Source organism: Stegostoma tigrinum, chromosome 40, assembly GCF_030684315.1.
Source record: "Stegostoma tigrinum isolate sSteTig4 chromosome 40, sSteTig4.hap1, whole genome shotgun sequence".
Lineage (NCBI taxonomy): Eukaryota > Metazoa > Chordata > Chondrichthyes > Orectolobiformes > Stegostomatidae > Stegostoma > Stegostoma tigrinum.
This window is the reverse complement of record NC_081393.1, coordinates 5,491,389-5,507,067: the sequence shown is the minus strand read 5'-3', so window position 1 is coordinate 5,507,067 and position 15,679 is coordinate 5,491,389.

The following is a 15,679-nucleotide window of genomic DNA, read 5'->3' as shown; positions in this document are numbered from 1 at the left end:
TCACAAACATAAGTGTGTGTCATGTGAACTTGTTCCTACTTTCCTGATGGCTTTTAACACATCTTACCTCTTGTTCAAAGTGAGGAAATGGTTCATGAATGCCTTAACCTGGTGTCAGTACACTGCTTCGTAGCTGCATCAAGTTTAATCACATTTCTGCTAATTGATCGCAGTTTCTGATAGGATCACCGCACACAAATTACCAACCCTTCCTTTTCAACGCAACAGCAGTTTCCTCAGTCATCCCTATGACAGGTACTTCTGTCTTCTATATTGCACTTGAGCTCATTCTGTCTGAATGCAGCACTTGATGCCTTCAGCCCTCCTCTTGTTTTTCTAATGCTATTTTCTTGTCAATCTTTAGTTCAGGCAAGATGAAACATTCACCAGGTAACCCTGCATCTGCTTTATAGTTCCATGGCAGTTGGTTTATAACCTGCTGCAGAGAGGGAGAGTGATCTATTTCAATTTCACGAGCTTGCTTAGTAATACACCACCCCAACTAAGTCCACTTGGCTCTGCCTGTTCCTTTCTCCCTCGTCCTATTTCACATCCAACCAAGTCTCATTAAAATAACTCCACAGAGGTCAATAGCCCATCAACAACTCACCTTTATTTACGTGTGGAGAGTCTTTGACACTGATCCAGCTCCCTCCAAGCCAACTCTCCAACTGAGCAAGATGTCTGATACTCCTGTTTATATCTGTCAGCCTGGGCTCCCTCAGTGGGGATGTTCCTCTGGTCCAGTGAAGCACACCTGGCTGACCTCGTTACAATTACGACACTAATCTCTCGCTTCTCCTCCTTCCCCTCAGCTTTCAAGAATGCATGCAGACTGATCCCATTCTTCCCCTCCTATGCACACTTGTTAATATCCCACTCTTCCCCCTCATTTGCTGCACCCTTTCATATCCCACCCAGTCTTATCGTGCTCTCTGCCTCAGTTTGTGCACCGTTTCATCATTGGCTGATGCAAATGGCCTGTTGTAATGCAGATAACACGTAAGTTTGACTGTACTACACAATATAAGTGCAGAATTGGGCTTATCTGCCCATCGAGCCTGCTCCATCGTTCAGTCATAGCTAATACATTTGTAACCTCAATTGCCTGCCTTCTCCCTTTAATGCTTGATTCTCTTACTGACTCAGAACCCAGCTGTCTCTGTCTTTCTTATGCTCAATGACTTGCCCTCCAAAGCCTTCTGCCATTGTGAGTTCCGCAGACTCACCACCATCTGGCTGAAGAAATTGCTCCTCATCTCAGTTTCAAACAGTCATCCCTTCACACTGAAGATGTGTCCTTGGATCCTAATCTCTGACCAGTCAAAACATCATCTCCATATCACTCTAGCCACTCCTCTCCATATTCTGTACGTCAAAATAATCTCCTCCCTGCTTCATTGTCCAAACTCCATCAAGTACACACCCAGAGTCCTCATCCATTCCCCACATGACAAAGTCTGCATCGTCCGGATCCTCTCTAACGCCAGCACATCCATCCCTAGGTACAGAATTCAAAGCTGCTCGTGATGTTTGAAATGCAATCTGACCAGAGCCTTATCCAGCCTCAGCGCTACATCCCTGCTTTTGGATTCTAGCCCTCTTGAAATGAATTGCTAACGTTGCATTTGCCTTCCTAACTGCCAACTGAACCTGTATCTTAACTTTAAGAGAACCCTGAATGAGGACTCCCAGGTCCCTTTGTGGTTCAGATTTCCCCAATTAGAAAATAGTCTAATCTATTATTTCCACCAAACTTCATAACCTCACACTTGCCCCAGAGTGTATATCATCTGCCACTTGTTGGCCCACTCTCCGAGCCTGTCCAAGTCCTTCTGCAGCCTCCCCATTTCCTCAAGACTACTTGTCCTTTCGTTTGTCTTTGTGGCATCTGCAAAACATGGCAACAATGCCCTCAGTTCCTTCACCTAGGTCCCAACACAGACCTCTTCAAAATCCCACTTGTCACAGGCTGCAATCCTGAAAGAAATCCATCTATTCCCACTACCTGGCTTCTGCCAGCCAGACAATCCTCTATCCTTACCCTTAACACCTTGAGCTACTATTTAGCAGCCTTTTGGAAATCCAATTAGATCACATCTACTGCCTCCCTCTTACCTATTAAATGTCTAATACAATCTTCTTTTATTCTACAAGCTAACTTCCCCTCCAATTTCATGGTCATGTGTTTTCCCCCCTCCCACCCTTGCTTTTTCAGTTGTTCTCTGCTGGCTTTTAAAAGGTGTCTTAGCCCTCTGGCTTCCCACATACTACTGTCCTTGACTTCCCTTGTCAGACCTGGTTGCCTTGTCCTCCCCTTAATGTGCTGCTACTTCCTTGGGATGAATTTCTGCTGTGCCTTCTGAATTACCCCAGAAACTCTTCCCATTGCTGGTCTATCACCTTCCCTGGTAGGGGTCCTCTTCCAGTCATCTTTGGCCAGCTTCGCTTTTGTGTGTTTGTGGATGCCTTTATCAATTACAATACCGTTGCATCTGATTCAAGCTTCTTCCTTTCAAATTACAAGGTGAATTCTCTCGTTATTGCCTTTGCAATTCCTTGACTCTAACAATACAGATTGTCTGCTTTCTGACTCTTTCACTTCTTGATGTTGTTTCAATTTTATTTCTTCCTGACAAGGCACTAGGGCCCTCTCTGCCCATCTGCATGTCCTTGGATATTTAGTTCCCAGCCCTGATGCACTTGCAGCCACATCTCTGTAATGCCCACAACATTTTACCTGTGCATTTCAATCTGCACTACAAGCTCATTTAATTTGTTTTGTATCCTATGTGCATTTCTGTCCAATGTCCTCCTACTCATTGTTGCTCCTCCAATCTGCTGTACCTGAAGTTAGATTCCTCACCCTTTCCATACTCTCTGTCCTATTCCTTGACCCAGCACGATTCAGGTGGATCCTGTCCCATCGGATCAGCTCCTTCATACTGGTGCCGATGTTCGCTGGATTTGATCCCGTTTCTCCCACACCGATCTTTGAACCACATGTTTACATCTTGAATCTTGTTGAGCCAGGGCCAATTTGTTTGTGGAGCAGGTAGTAATCCATAAATTACCACCATTTTGGTTCTGCTTTATAATTTAGTTTCTAGCTGCTTGTATTCTTTCTGTAAAACCTCTTTTCTCCTTCTATCTAAATTGTTGGTACCGCCGTGGACCATGACAACTGGATCTTACCCCTCCTCCTCCAAGTTCCTCTGCAGCCATTTTTCTCCAAGTGATTCCTAATAATTCGGCCATAAGGGTCTAGCTGACCTCCTCAGGATTTCACACCAGTGGTCAGTCTAAGTGTGTTGATTTTTCAGGATGAGCATTGGCACCATTCCACATGGTCCGCACACACTCACAGGCCACTGCCACAGTGGGGGTTGTCAGGATCTAAAACAGTCCTGCTTTCAGTATTCACCAGTCAGTACCTCATTCACACGATGCAAGCATCCTTTTCGAAAGGAAAGGCAAGTTCTGGACTTGCCCAACATAAAACAGTGAGAAGTGAACCAATCTCCTGATGTTGCACCTTCATCTGATTCTGTCTGTCAGTGCAGAAAGGTTTATCTTCTCTCATTCTTTCAATCTCTCAAGAATTACAGTTGCTACTTTGGCTGAGATAAGATTACCAGTTTTCGGGAAAAACAATGGGCCTCTGTGTGTCCGTGGTATTTGTCTCAAGTTGTTAAACGTTAAAAGATATTCAAGATCTTTGATAATGAGCAGCAATGTGTAAACAAGACTCACTGGAGGGCCCAACAATTCGAGGCAAAACTCTGGATTTTCCACCTATGATTGTTTGCCTTTTGCAGCCCATCTGGGATTCTTGGTGTTTTTTTCTCTGCAAGAGGTGGAACCTTATCAGTTAGCTCTCTAACGTGCCCGCATGTAATCAAGCTGCATTTGCACAGCTCTTAATGCACTCCTCTGTTTGTGCAATGCAAGGCTACATGTAATCTTGTTTGTACTGGGCTCATCAGAAATGTCAAGCATAAAGTTCTGCCTCTACGTGGCAGACACTCAGCGAGATAAGTCCTCTCAGTGCTGGGTTTGTACCCGTGCCCCAGTCTACACTCAATTATAGTTACAACTTCCCTGTTCAATGACTGTCAATAGACAATAGGTGCAGGAGTAGGCCATTCAGCCCTTCAAGCCAGCCCTCAACCTCCCAAGGTCTCAGTCCCACTTCATGATAGTCTCAGCAAACATCCATCTTACATCCCTTACCATTGCAAGTCAACAATGTATTTTGGACAGTGAAGACTGGTTCAAAGAGGAGAGTGAGATGCTTTTTCCAAGAGTTCCAGAACTCGGGGCAGCTGAAGGCATTGCCGTTTGTGATGGAGCAGTTGAGATCTGGATGCTTAATGAAGCAGGAGGTTGAGGAACATGTAGATCTTGGTAGGGGCTGTGTTGCTGGAGGAGATAGGAAGGTTGGGGGGGTGGTGGGTGTCAAAGCCATGGAGCTGGAGCTGGTGCAAGTCAGTGGACATGGCAGTGATAGGTGAACGGGATTTGCAGTGAGGTTAAAAGCAGGCAATCAGGTTTCACACAATCTTGGGGCAATGTCCAGTCAAACTCGAGAGACCAGGCAGGAATGTGCTGGAACAGTGTGAATTGTACTATTATGTCACTGCTTCTGAAGTACTCTGGAATATTCTGTGGTCGAGGAAGGAGCTACAGAATTGGAATTTCTTTGGTTTTTTTTCTCTCTGTGTGGAGCTGGCTTGAGAGAAAACCTTTGTAATCCACTGTTTTCGAAAGTTGAACACTAGTGACAGTATCAGTCCTCTTTTTTTGGTAACGTTCAGGGGATGTGGGTATCTCTGGTTGGGGCATTCCTCATGGCCCTGGAGAAGGTGGTAGTGAGCTGCATTAAACCATTGAATTCCTGTGCTGAAGCTTGATCCACAGTGCCACCAGGGACGAAGTTCCTGACCAACTTCAGAAATGAAGTCTGACCTTCTGCCCACGATCACTTGAAGGCCGAGTGTGAGATCATCGGTCAGAATCATGCATTTCTCATTTTCTCACAGGTGTTCGACTGATCAGTTTTATTTTATACTCTTGCTTGATAGTTGAGAAAAGGTTTGATTTTTCACTTAGTTGTGTAGTTGCTCTTGCCTGCTTCCTTGGTTTAAGAAAAAAGCAAGCTCCCTCTGTCTCCAAAAACAGTAAGCTGAGGTTCAGGAAAGAGGAGCTGTTAGGATATAGAGGAGAGATCCTGGCTTTAAATACTCAGCTTGAATCACACAAGGAATACAGGACAGGCCTCTGTATTTAAGGAATGATACATTGGCATTGGAAGCAGTTCTATGAGAGTTCATTGAACTGATACCTAGAGTGAGGGCTTTATCCTATGATGACAGGTTTGAGTATGTTTAGATGAATCAGAGACATTGCAAGAGAATGGATCCTGCAAGAGCTTGACAGGGTCGGCAGATAGAGGACATTTCCTCTCCCTCCCTTACCTGGGAATCTGGGATGTGAAGCCAATCTTGGGGAAAGGGGCAAGTGTGTTGGCCTGAGATGGAGAAGAATGTCTTCAGTCAGAAGTGTTGTTAATCTTTGAATTCTCTAACCCCTCAGGTGTCACTGGAGACACTGCAGACTGTGATAGTCATCATCTGGTCTCAGGGAAATGAGGGACTGGGGAAGTGGAGTTGAAACTTAAGATCAGCGATGACAGTATTGAAGGGGGAAGAGAAGAATTGAATGGCTTCCTTCTGCTCCTTTTATGTTCTTCTGTGCCCGGGAAGAATGACCACCGAGTCCCTGCTGGAGACAGCCCCATGACTGAAGGCCAGAGGATCTGATCTAGATACTGGTTTGACATCCAACATATGTGTACTCAGCTTTGTGCATATCATTGACTTTGGTCATAGCTCAGTGAGGAGGACAACAGAGTGGAAGCCCCGCAACTGTCCTTCACTAAGAAATGGTTCAGGAATCACTAATCTGAAACTTCACCATTGACTGCACTTGTGTCAAGACCGTAGCTCAGAATCACTCCTGCCATTGAGTGAGGAGCAGCTTATTGAGTGAAGAGCCATCAGGACGTGGACCTGCCCTTGAGTGAAAGCCTGTGCATGAGGGACGACCTGAACTCAAGTGAATGGGTGTCCTTGGGTACAGGACCTGTGTATCCTGGCGTTTAGACCCAGCCTCGTCAACCCCCTGCAAGTCACTGTGAAACACAGGGGCTGCTTCATGCCATCCTCTGGTGCCAATTCTTTCCTGTGGCTAGGGAGTTGGGAGTTTCAAGTGAGTTCCCAATGTCCTCTGTGACACCCTGCAGAAGCATCTCCAGACTTGCCACTTAATGAAGGAGTTTCAACAATCGCAGCAATTGTGCTGGGAGATAAAGAGAACAAGTGAAGCAGCTGTAACTTTTAATAAGGGTAATCTGGTCAGCGTTACACATTTTGAAAGCGTGGAGCAATAGATAGTGAACCATCCAAAAGTAGAAGTGAGATTATATCATCGAAAGATAAGAAGTTGAACATGCAAGGAATTGTCGGATCGCCTATCAGCCGGGGAGAAACTGATAACTGTTTGCAATCGGAGGAAAGTTCCAAATGGACAAGAGATTCCTTAACTGCAGATGGTGTTAGAAAATATAAACAAGCTGGTTAGTTTACAGATTCTCTACATGTGTGGGGCACACTGCCAATGTAATCAACAGTCCACCAGCACTTTGAACATCATAGCGCCAGCTCGAGCTGGGACAGTACATGTGATGCTAAAGCATGAAGGAACCAGAGGGAGAGGGGTCCAAAGGTGTGATCAAAGAGGCAGGGTTTACAGAGAGTCTCAAAGGAGGAGAGAGAGTGAGAGAGAGGGAGAGGTTGCACGAAGGAATTCCGGAGCTTAGGGCCTCAGACAGGTGAAGGCATGGCTGCCAATGATGGAGCGATGCCTCTATGACATGGGCAATAGACCAGAATAAAAGGAGTGCAGACACCTCAGAGGATGAAATGTACAATATAGGAATAGGCCATTCAGCCCTTCAAGTCTATAGCACCATTTTATATGATCGTGGCTGATCATCCAACTCAGTACCCTGTTCCAACTTTCTCCCCATTGCCCCAAGAACGCCTTCCAAAAAATATTCTCGACCACTTTCTGTGGTGCAGAAGTTCACAGGCTCACCATTCTCTGGGTGAAGAAATTCCTACTCATCTCTGTCCTAAAGGCCTTATCCTAAGACTGCGAGTCCTGATTCAACATTTCTACATACATCAGTCCTAGCACCCCAGGAATAAGCCTGGTCAACCTTTGCTGCACTCCCTGTGCAGCTAGAGTATCCTTCCTGAGAAAGGGACATCAGAACTGTACACACCACCCCAGTGTGTTCTCAACAAGGCCCTGCATATTTTGCAAAAAGACATCCCTGCTCCTGTGCACTCTCACCACGAAGACCCACAAACCATTTGTTTTCTTCACCACCTGCTGCATCTGGATTCGTACTTTCAGTGACTGGTGCCTGAGGACATCCGGGTCTTGTCATACCTCATCGCTCTATCAACCTGTTGCCGTTCAGGTAAAAATCTGCCTGCCTGATTTGTTTTGCTGCCAAAGTGAATAACTTCACATTTATCCCCATTTTATTTCATTTGCCATTACTGAATTTGTCCAAATCACGCTGAAGCTTCTCTGCATCATCCTCAGAGCTCGCCCTTTCACCCAGCTTTGTCATCTGCAGTCTTGGAGCAGATAGTTTCCTAATTTCAATCATTTATATATGTTGTGATAGCTGGGGTCCAAGCACTGATGGTTGTAGTACCTTGCTAGTTAATGCCTGCCAGCTGGAAAAAGACCCATTTATTTGCTCACTTTGTTTCCTGTCTGTCAACCAGTTCTCCATCCATTGATTGAAACCCTCCTGAAAATCCAAGTCAATTACATCCATGTCTTCCCCTCATCCACTCTGCTAGTTACATCCATAAAAAATTCCAGCAGGTCTGTCAAGCACAGCTTCCTCCTCTTCATAAATCCATGCTGACTCTGTGCAATCCTGTCATTGTCTTCCATATATTCAACTCTTGAATTTAGACTATCAACTCTAACGCCTTCACCACTAATTACGTCAGGCTGATTGGTCGATGATTTGCTGCTTTCTCCCCGGCCTCCTTCCTAAATAGTGGGGTTACATTCCTCCCCTGCAATCTGTGGAATTGTTCCGGACTCTATAGAATCTAGTACATCCACTATTTCAAGAGCTACTTTCTGAAGTATTCTGGGATGTAAATAATCAAATTCCAGGGATTTATCAGCCTTCAAATACATTACTTTCCCCAGCATCATTTCCTGTCTAATATTGATTTAATTTCTATTGCCATTAAACCTTGAGTTCCCTCATTCGTTTGGGCTGTTATTTCTGTCTTCCTTTATGAATACAGAATTCAAGTAAGTATTTAATTGGTCTGTTGACTGGATTTAGAATTGAAGAAGCTGGAGGAGGTTAAAAAAATGGGGAGGGGTGTAAGGACTAGAGGAGGTTCCAGAGATAGGGAGTGATGATGCAGTGAGGGATCTGAAAGTTTTCCTTTCAAATGCAGGCTCCAGGTTAGTCTGACCTGACGGAGACTCTGTTTCACTCTCAGTCTGCATTGCTTCCTGAGTTTTGCATTTCTTTTTGGAGATGACAGGTCTGGCCAAGGTAATGAAAAGATTTGATACTGTTAACAGAATTTCTGGGCAGACTCGATTCAGAGATTCCTACAAAGGGAGTCTGGAGTCTATCAGTCAAGCCCAAATTTCAATAGGAATGTTAGAAATGGAGTTTGGTTGATCTTAGATAGGTTGGTGTACAAAGGGTTACAGAACCTGTGCAGATTTGTGGAGTTCACATCAAGATCAGTTATGGCCAAATTGAGTGGGACAGCAGGTTCAGAGAGCTGGATGTCTTCCTTCTGTTCCTGTGATTCTTCCTCTTTCACACTATAGTTTCAGTGGGCACCACAGGAACAGCTCAGGTGACTGTGTCAACTGCAGCTGAATTGGTGACATTCTTGTTTCTGAAGTTCTAGGTTCAATTCTGCCACAAAACTTTGGGTCAGCTTCCCAGTGCAGCCCTGAGAGAGTGCTGCGCTGTTGGGGAGACAGTCTCTCCAACAAGACATTAAACAGAGACCCTGGCCCCACCATCACGTGGATGGAAAAGCTGACCTTCCAGGAGTTCTCCTGGGCGTCCTCTCCAATATTGATCACTCAGTCAACCTCACCAGGAACAGAAGATCTGATCATTGATTGCATTCGATTGGGGAGTTTGCTTTGCGCAAATTGGCTGCTGTTATTACAACATTACAACAGTGACTAACTTCAAGTGGTACTCAGGAGCTGCAATACTCTTTGTCACCTATGGTAGCAGTAAACATGCAGGTCTTTGACATGGGATCTGAGACGTGTGTCGCGCAAAATTGTCAAGTTGAAGTAAAGATGCCAAACTTACACCCATTGCAGAGGGAAGAAATAGTTAATATCAGTGGAGCAAGGGGCTTTCATCTCTCAAGATCTATGTGATGAGGCTGCAAAAGCCAACAGGTTTCTCGATGTGTTCACAGGTTCATCCATTATTGTCCATTTTTATCATCATCGTATTTTCTTTTCATTAAGTCTCAGTTGGAAGACTGCAGCTTTCTTTGGACTTCTGAGATGGCAAGAACTGCAGAAGCTGGAGTCGGTGTCAACATAGTGTGGAACTGGAGGAACACAACTGGTCAGGCAGCATCAGAGGAACAGGAGAGTTGACGTTTCGGGCCAAGAAACCTCGACTCTCCTGCTTGTCTGAAGGTGCCCAAACTGCTGTGTTCCTCCAGCTCCACACTGCATTGACTGCTTTGGACCTCTCATGTGATGAGGAATCATGAGCTTTTGGAAAGAGGTGAGAGAAGGGCAGCAAGATCTAGTTCCAAATGAAACAACCTTGAAGGAGCAGGTAGGTTCACCATTCGGCAGCTGTAGCTGTGCTGTGGCTGTGATCTACAGGGGTGTGGGTTCCAGGCCTGGTTTGGAGGAGTGAATCACCAAAGTCGAGGTTGCTGCTGCTGCATTGCTGTCTCTGGAAAGGATCTGGCTTTTTTCTACTGGATGTGAAATATATAGGCATGAAAGAGAGCAGGGTCACTGTCCCTGATGCCCTGATGGACATTTGTCTTGCAATCATGTGGGATATTGCTGTGTACAAATCAGCTGCTGCATTTTCTGCATTTCAACGGTGACATCCAAAATAACATGCAAACATGGCGATTGGCAGCAGGATCAGGCCACTTCGCCCCTTGAGCCTGCCCTGGTACTTGATGTGTGAGTGGGACCTGTTTCTCCCAAACCACTCTGCCCTGACCCCTCATGATTTTCTGAGTGGGACCTGTTTCTTCCTCTGTCCACTCTGCCCCAAACCCTCATGATTTTGAAACCTTCAAGTGAATATCCTCTCAGTCTCCTCCTGTCAAGGAAAGCAGTTGCAGCGTCTCCAACCTTTGAATTAGAATCAGAATTGGGTTTTATTGTCACACGTACTCAAGTACGGAAGTACAGGAGTACATTGTCACCCCTCACGGCACCATCTTAGGTATAAAATATAAAATATAAACCTGTGAAATACCTAAGTACAAATCTTAGATACAAAAAGAGAAGAAAAAAATTACATTACCTCACATTGATTCATAGTATAAATTAGAAAATAAGATGTCCTGTTAAACAGTTGTATACAAGGTATACAGCCAGATAAACGATTACAGATAAATATTACACTGCAGTAGATCAGCGCAGGGCCTTCCACATGTGGTCGGACCATGCCTCCAGCCCATTTCACTCCAGTTCATTACAGAAGGGTCCTATCCTTGATGTTGATAAGATCCAAGGGAATAGTGGCCCTTTCTTGGTCACTGGATGTACAGCACTATCTTCTTCAAGGCCTGAAGCACCTGGTCCCAATCACACTGGTGGGTTTGAGTCTTGCTTTCCCTTGAACTTTTGGCAGGATGAACTCAGATGAATACATTTCCTTCCAGAGAGACCTGGAAGTGTTTGTGAGTAGGGATAGATGGCGTGTCCTCAAAGTTAAGCCTATAGATGTGATCTCCTGGGTCATTTCTTTCACAGAGCGTGGTCTCCATTTGATCTGTGGTGCTAATTTTATCTTCTGGGATCACTTCATGCTGGCTGGTTGATATATCGGCAATCAAGTTTTGCTTGGTTCCTTTAGCAGGCGCAGGGGATTGAAGCTAATTGCACAGAGATAGTATAAGCGAAAGATTGTGGCTTTAGAGAGCAGGTATGCAAGGAATTTAGACTGTATTTGTGATTCCTAAGCTCTGTGACTTGCACATGGCCTCAAGTCGATCTTCCCTTCAAGCTGGTAAGTCCTGGTTGTATTGGCATATTTCTGTTGAAGGTTCGAACACATTTAATGGGCAATGTGACCTCTGGTGGAGTTTATAAACTTGGAGTCTTGGCTTTTGAGTCTGACCTTTGGAGACAGGGATAGGTTCATTTGAAGACTCTTCAAAGCATTTGGGTCAGTGCAGTTGGCTCAAGGCGGGATGGCGTTGAAAGAGCCTGGCTGAACTGTTGCACTGAAATTAGACATCTTGTAGATGGCACATAGACCCTGCTGCCACTGCACGTTGGTGCTGAAGCGAGTCCATGTTTACGATGTGGTGCCAATCAAGTGGGCTGTTTTGTCCTGGAAGGTGTTGCGGTTTCAGCAAGTCCTTGAACCTGCACTTACCTGGGCAAGTGGGTATTATTCATTCTGCCAGACTGACCTTGCACCCAAGTGGTCGATATTCTGATGCGGTGTCTAAATAAACTGAGAAGTAATGGTGTAATCCTTGTCGGGATTTTTAGTGAAGGCTCTAGTTTATAATTTCTCTTGTTCTGGGCGGGTATTGCTCATTGAACAAACTCCTTTGTAAGCCGTGGAATACAGGATTGCTGCAACAGTGTCCTGAACACATTAGACATATGGAGATTGCCCCGTCCCACCCACACCTCCCATTCAGTGCCAACCTCTCTAAATTCCATCTTGTGCCCATTTCACCCGGCTGCACCCCAGACCTTCCTGATCGAATCCTGCTCCTGCTTACCTGTTCCAATCCCACCTTGTGCCCTCTCACCATCTCCTGCCCTGTTGGCTGTGCTGTCGATGTCCAGATGAAGCCAGCCCATCCTCTCAAATTCCAGAGTTGTGAACGGAAGGCTTTCTCTGCTGTTACTTCAACAACTAGATTGAGTGGGCAAATGTATGGCAGATGAAACATAATGTGGGATTATCCATTTTGGCAGCCAAAAAAAAATGGGCAGGCAGATTATTACCTGAATAGCAGAAGATTGCAAAAGGGGGAGATGCAGCAAGACCTGAGTGTCCTTGTGCACTAGTTGTAAACAGTAAGCATGCAGGTCCAGTAGGTAGTGAAGAAGGCAAACTTTACGTTGGCCTGCTGACTGAGAAGTTTCAAGCACAGGAGCAGGGACATCTTGCTGCAATTGCACAGGACCTTGGTGAGACCAGACACGGAGTATTGTGTGCAGTTTTGCTTCTTTATTTGAAGATAGATGCTCTGGTTTTGGATGGAGTGCAGTGAAGGTTTACCAGACTGATTCTGGCAGGACAGACTTCTGTTTAAAATTCACTTGTGGGATGTGGGCATTGCTGGCTGGTCAGCATTTCTTGCTTATCTTTAGTTGCCCTTGAGAAGGTGGCGGTGAGCTGCCTTCTTGAACTGCTGCATTCCTCCTGCTGTGGGTTGACCCACAATGCCATTAGGGAGAGAATTTCAGGATTTTGACCCCGTGACAGTGAACGAACGGCAATATATTTCCAAGTCAGGATGGTGAGTGGCTTGCAGGGGGATGGTGTTCCCATGTATCTGCTGCCCTTGTCCTTCTAGATGGAAGTGGTCGTGGGTTTGAAAAGTGCTGTCTGAGGATCTTTGATGAATTCCTGCAGGGCATCTTGTAGATGGTACACACTGCTGCGACTGAGCGTCGGTGGTGGAGGGAGTGGATTTTTGTGGATGTGGTGCCAATCAAGTGGGTTGCCTTGTACATTGGATGGTGTCGAGCTTCTTAAGTGTTGTTGGGGCTTCACTCATCCAGTCAACTGGGGAGTATTCCATCTCACTCCTGACTTGTGCCTAGTAGATAGAGGACAGGCTTTGAGGAGTCAGGAGGTGAGTTACTCATTGCAGTATTCCTAACTTCGGTCCTGCTGTGGTAGCCAAGGTGTTTATGTGGATAACCCCCAGGATGTTGATCATGGGAGATTCAGTGAAAGTAACACCATTGAATGCTGCGGAGTTAGATTGCCTCTTACTGGAGATTGTCATAGCCTGGCATTTGTGTGGTGCAAATGTCGCTTGCCACTTGTCAGCCCAAGCCTTGATATTGTCCACATCTCACTGTATTTGAATATGGCACCTGTTGAATTGTGGGCTGCAGATAGCAAAGGAATGGTAAAGAAGGCCAGGATTTCGGTTGTTTGGGATAACGAGCTCTTGAAAATGGTTACCTTTTGACAGAGAACAGAGGAAAAAATAAACAAACCAGGGGAGCAAGAGACAGCAAGTACAGACCCAGTGTTGGCCAAACAGACACGCTCTGACCAGATCTTTCACACACTCACAGAACATAAAGGGAGAGGTTACAACTGTGCTCTTCTTGTACCTTGTCCTCGAGATTGCACAATGCAGGAAATAACAAAGAGTATTTACTTTTACAAATTAAAATGAAACCTGCAAGAGATGCCCATCTGCGTTAGAGTAAACACGAGTGTTTGATGAGCTGGTCATTGGGAGTCAATGTACCATGTCCCACATTGGCAGTGGGTTTGGAGCTGCTGGAAGCAGGTTCACCATTCACAACGCCCTTATTCTTGTCTCTGCTCAGTGTTATCGTTCAGGTTCATCTGGGTGGAACATCCCTTCTCTACACAGAGAAACAGCAGCATTGTTTCTCTTCTGGCTGGCAATCAATTCAGTATGGAAGCCACTTCTCTCGGTTTTTTCATCAGAGAGTTAGAGGACTCCGCTCTGGACTGCGATTTTTCAGTGTGATCGCACATTTGCGGCTTAACAGCAGTTTCTTCTTTGCAAGTGATCTTATTCTGGAATTATAAACCTGACAGTGAAGGCTCAATGGGAAGAGGTTAATAACTGTGGCTTTTGAAGAGAGTCTGTGGTTCCCGTGTCCCAGATTGTCAATAAACAAATTAAGAAGCACAGGAAACAAATGGCATCTTCAAAAGTTGATTCATTGCCTGTGAAGGTCTTCGGGACACCTTCCAGTCATGAAAGGCATTATATAAGTGCAAACTTTTTTTTATTGGCTCCATCCTCAAATATATTTAACAACACTATCTCCATAGCCCTCTGTAGCAAAGAATTCTGCAGACTCACTACGCTTTGAGTTATCAGTTCCTCCTCACCTCTGTTCTAAGCGGGCAACTGCAGACTCTTAGATTACACCCTCCAGTCCTGGACTCTCCCACAAGGGGAAATCATTTCTCAGCATCTACCCTGTTAAGTTCCTTAAGAATCTTGAACATTTCAACAAAGTTGTCTTATTTTTCTGAACTCCTTAGAATATAGGCCCAACCTACTCAACTGCACCTCACAATATCTCCCTGTGCTTGGGAATGACCTAGTGAACCTTCTCTGGGGGCCTGCCTCCAAAGCCAGTGTATCTTTCCTTCAGATAAGGAGACTAGAACTCTTCATAGTATTCTAGGTGTCATCTAACTAGTTCCTCATATAAGTATAGCAGGACCTTGCTATTGTATACTCCATTCCCTTTGAAATAATGACCAACATTTCATTTGCCTGCCCTATTACCAGCTGAGCCTGCAGGCTGGCTCTTTAGTGATTTATGAATGAGGACCCAAATCCCTCTGAGGGATGAGAATCGAGTTAAATATCATTTAAATTGAGGGAGACTGCAGTAAGAAACAGCAAAGTGCATAATTTCCCATTTTCCCACTTTTTATATTCCATTTGCAAAGTTTTTGCTCACTTACATGTTTATACAAGCATGAGGGGTATGGATAGGATGAATAGCCAAGGTCTTTTTCTTAGGATGGGGGAATCCAAAACTAAAGGACATAGGTTCAAGGTGAGAGGGGGAAAGGTTTAAAGGGACCTGAGGGGCAATTTTTTCACACAAAGGGTGTGAGTGTATAGAATGAGCTGCCAGACGAAGTGGGGGAAGCTGGTACAATGATAACATTTAAAAGGCATCTGGATGGGTATATGAATAGGAAGGGTTTGGAGGGATCTGGGCCAAATGCTGCAAATGGGACTAGGTCAGATTGGGATGTTTTGTCAACACAGACGAGTTGGATGGAAGCGTTTGTGCTGGGTGAATCTGTGACTTTATTTTTAGGACATGGTGAGGCCAAAGACTGTCAAGCTTTCTCTCCTCTTTCCTCATGGAATCCTCATCAGCCTCCACTCCAGTTCTTTCTCCCTTCAAATGTTTATCTCAGTTTCAGAAATGTCCTCATTCTGTTCATCTCAATGTGGTTTCGGCAGGCTTTCGATCCTCCCACACTGTGGTGGAAAACCACCGTATCTTTCTTCACAAAGACCTCTCGAGGTTACCAAAAAACACTGGCTTCAGGTCAAGCACCATCACAGTCCGGTAGCTGAGACCCTCTGGGCCTCAATCCCTC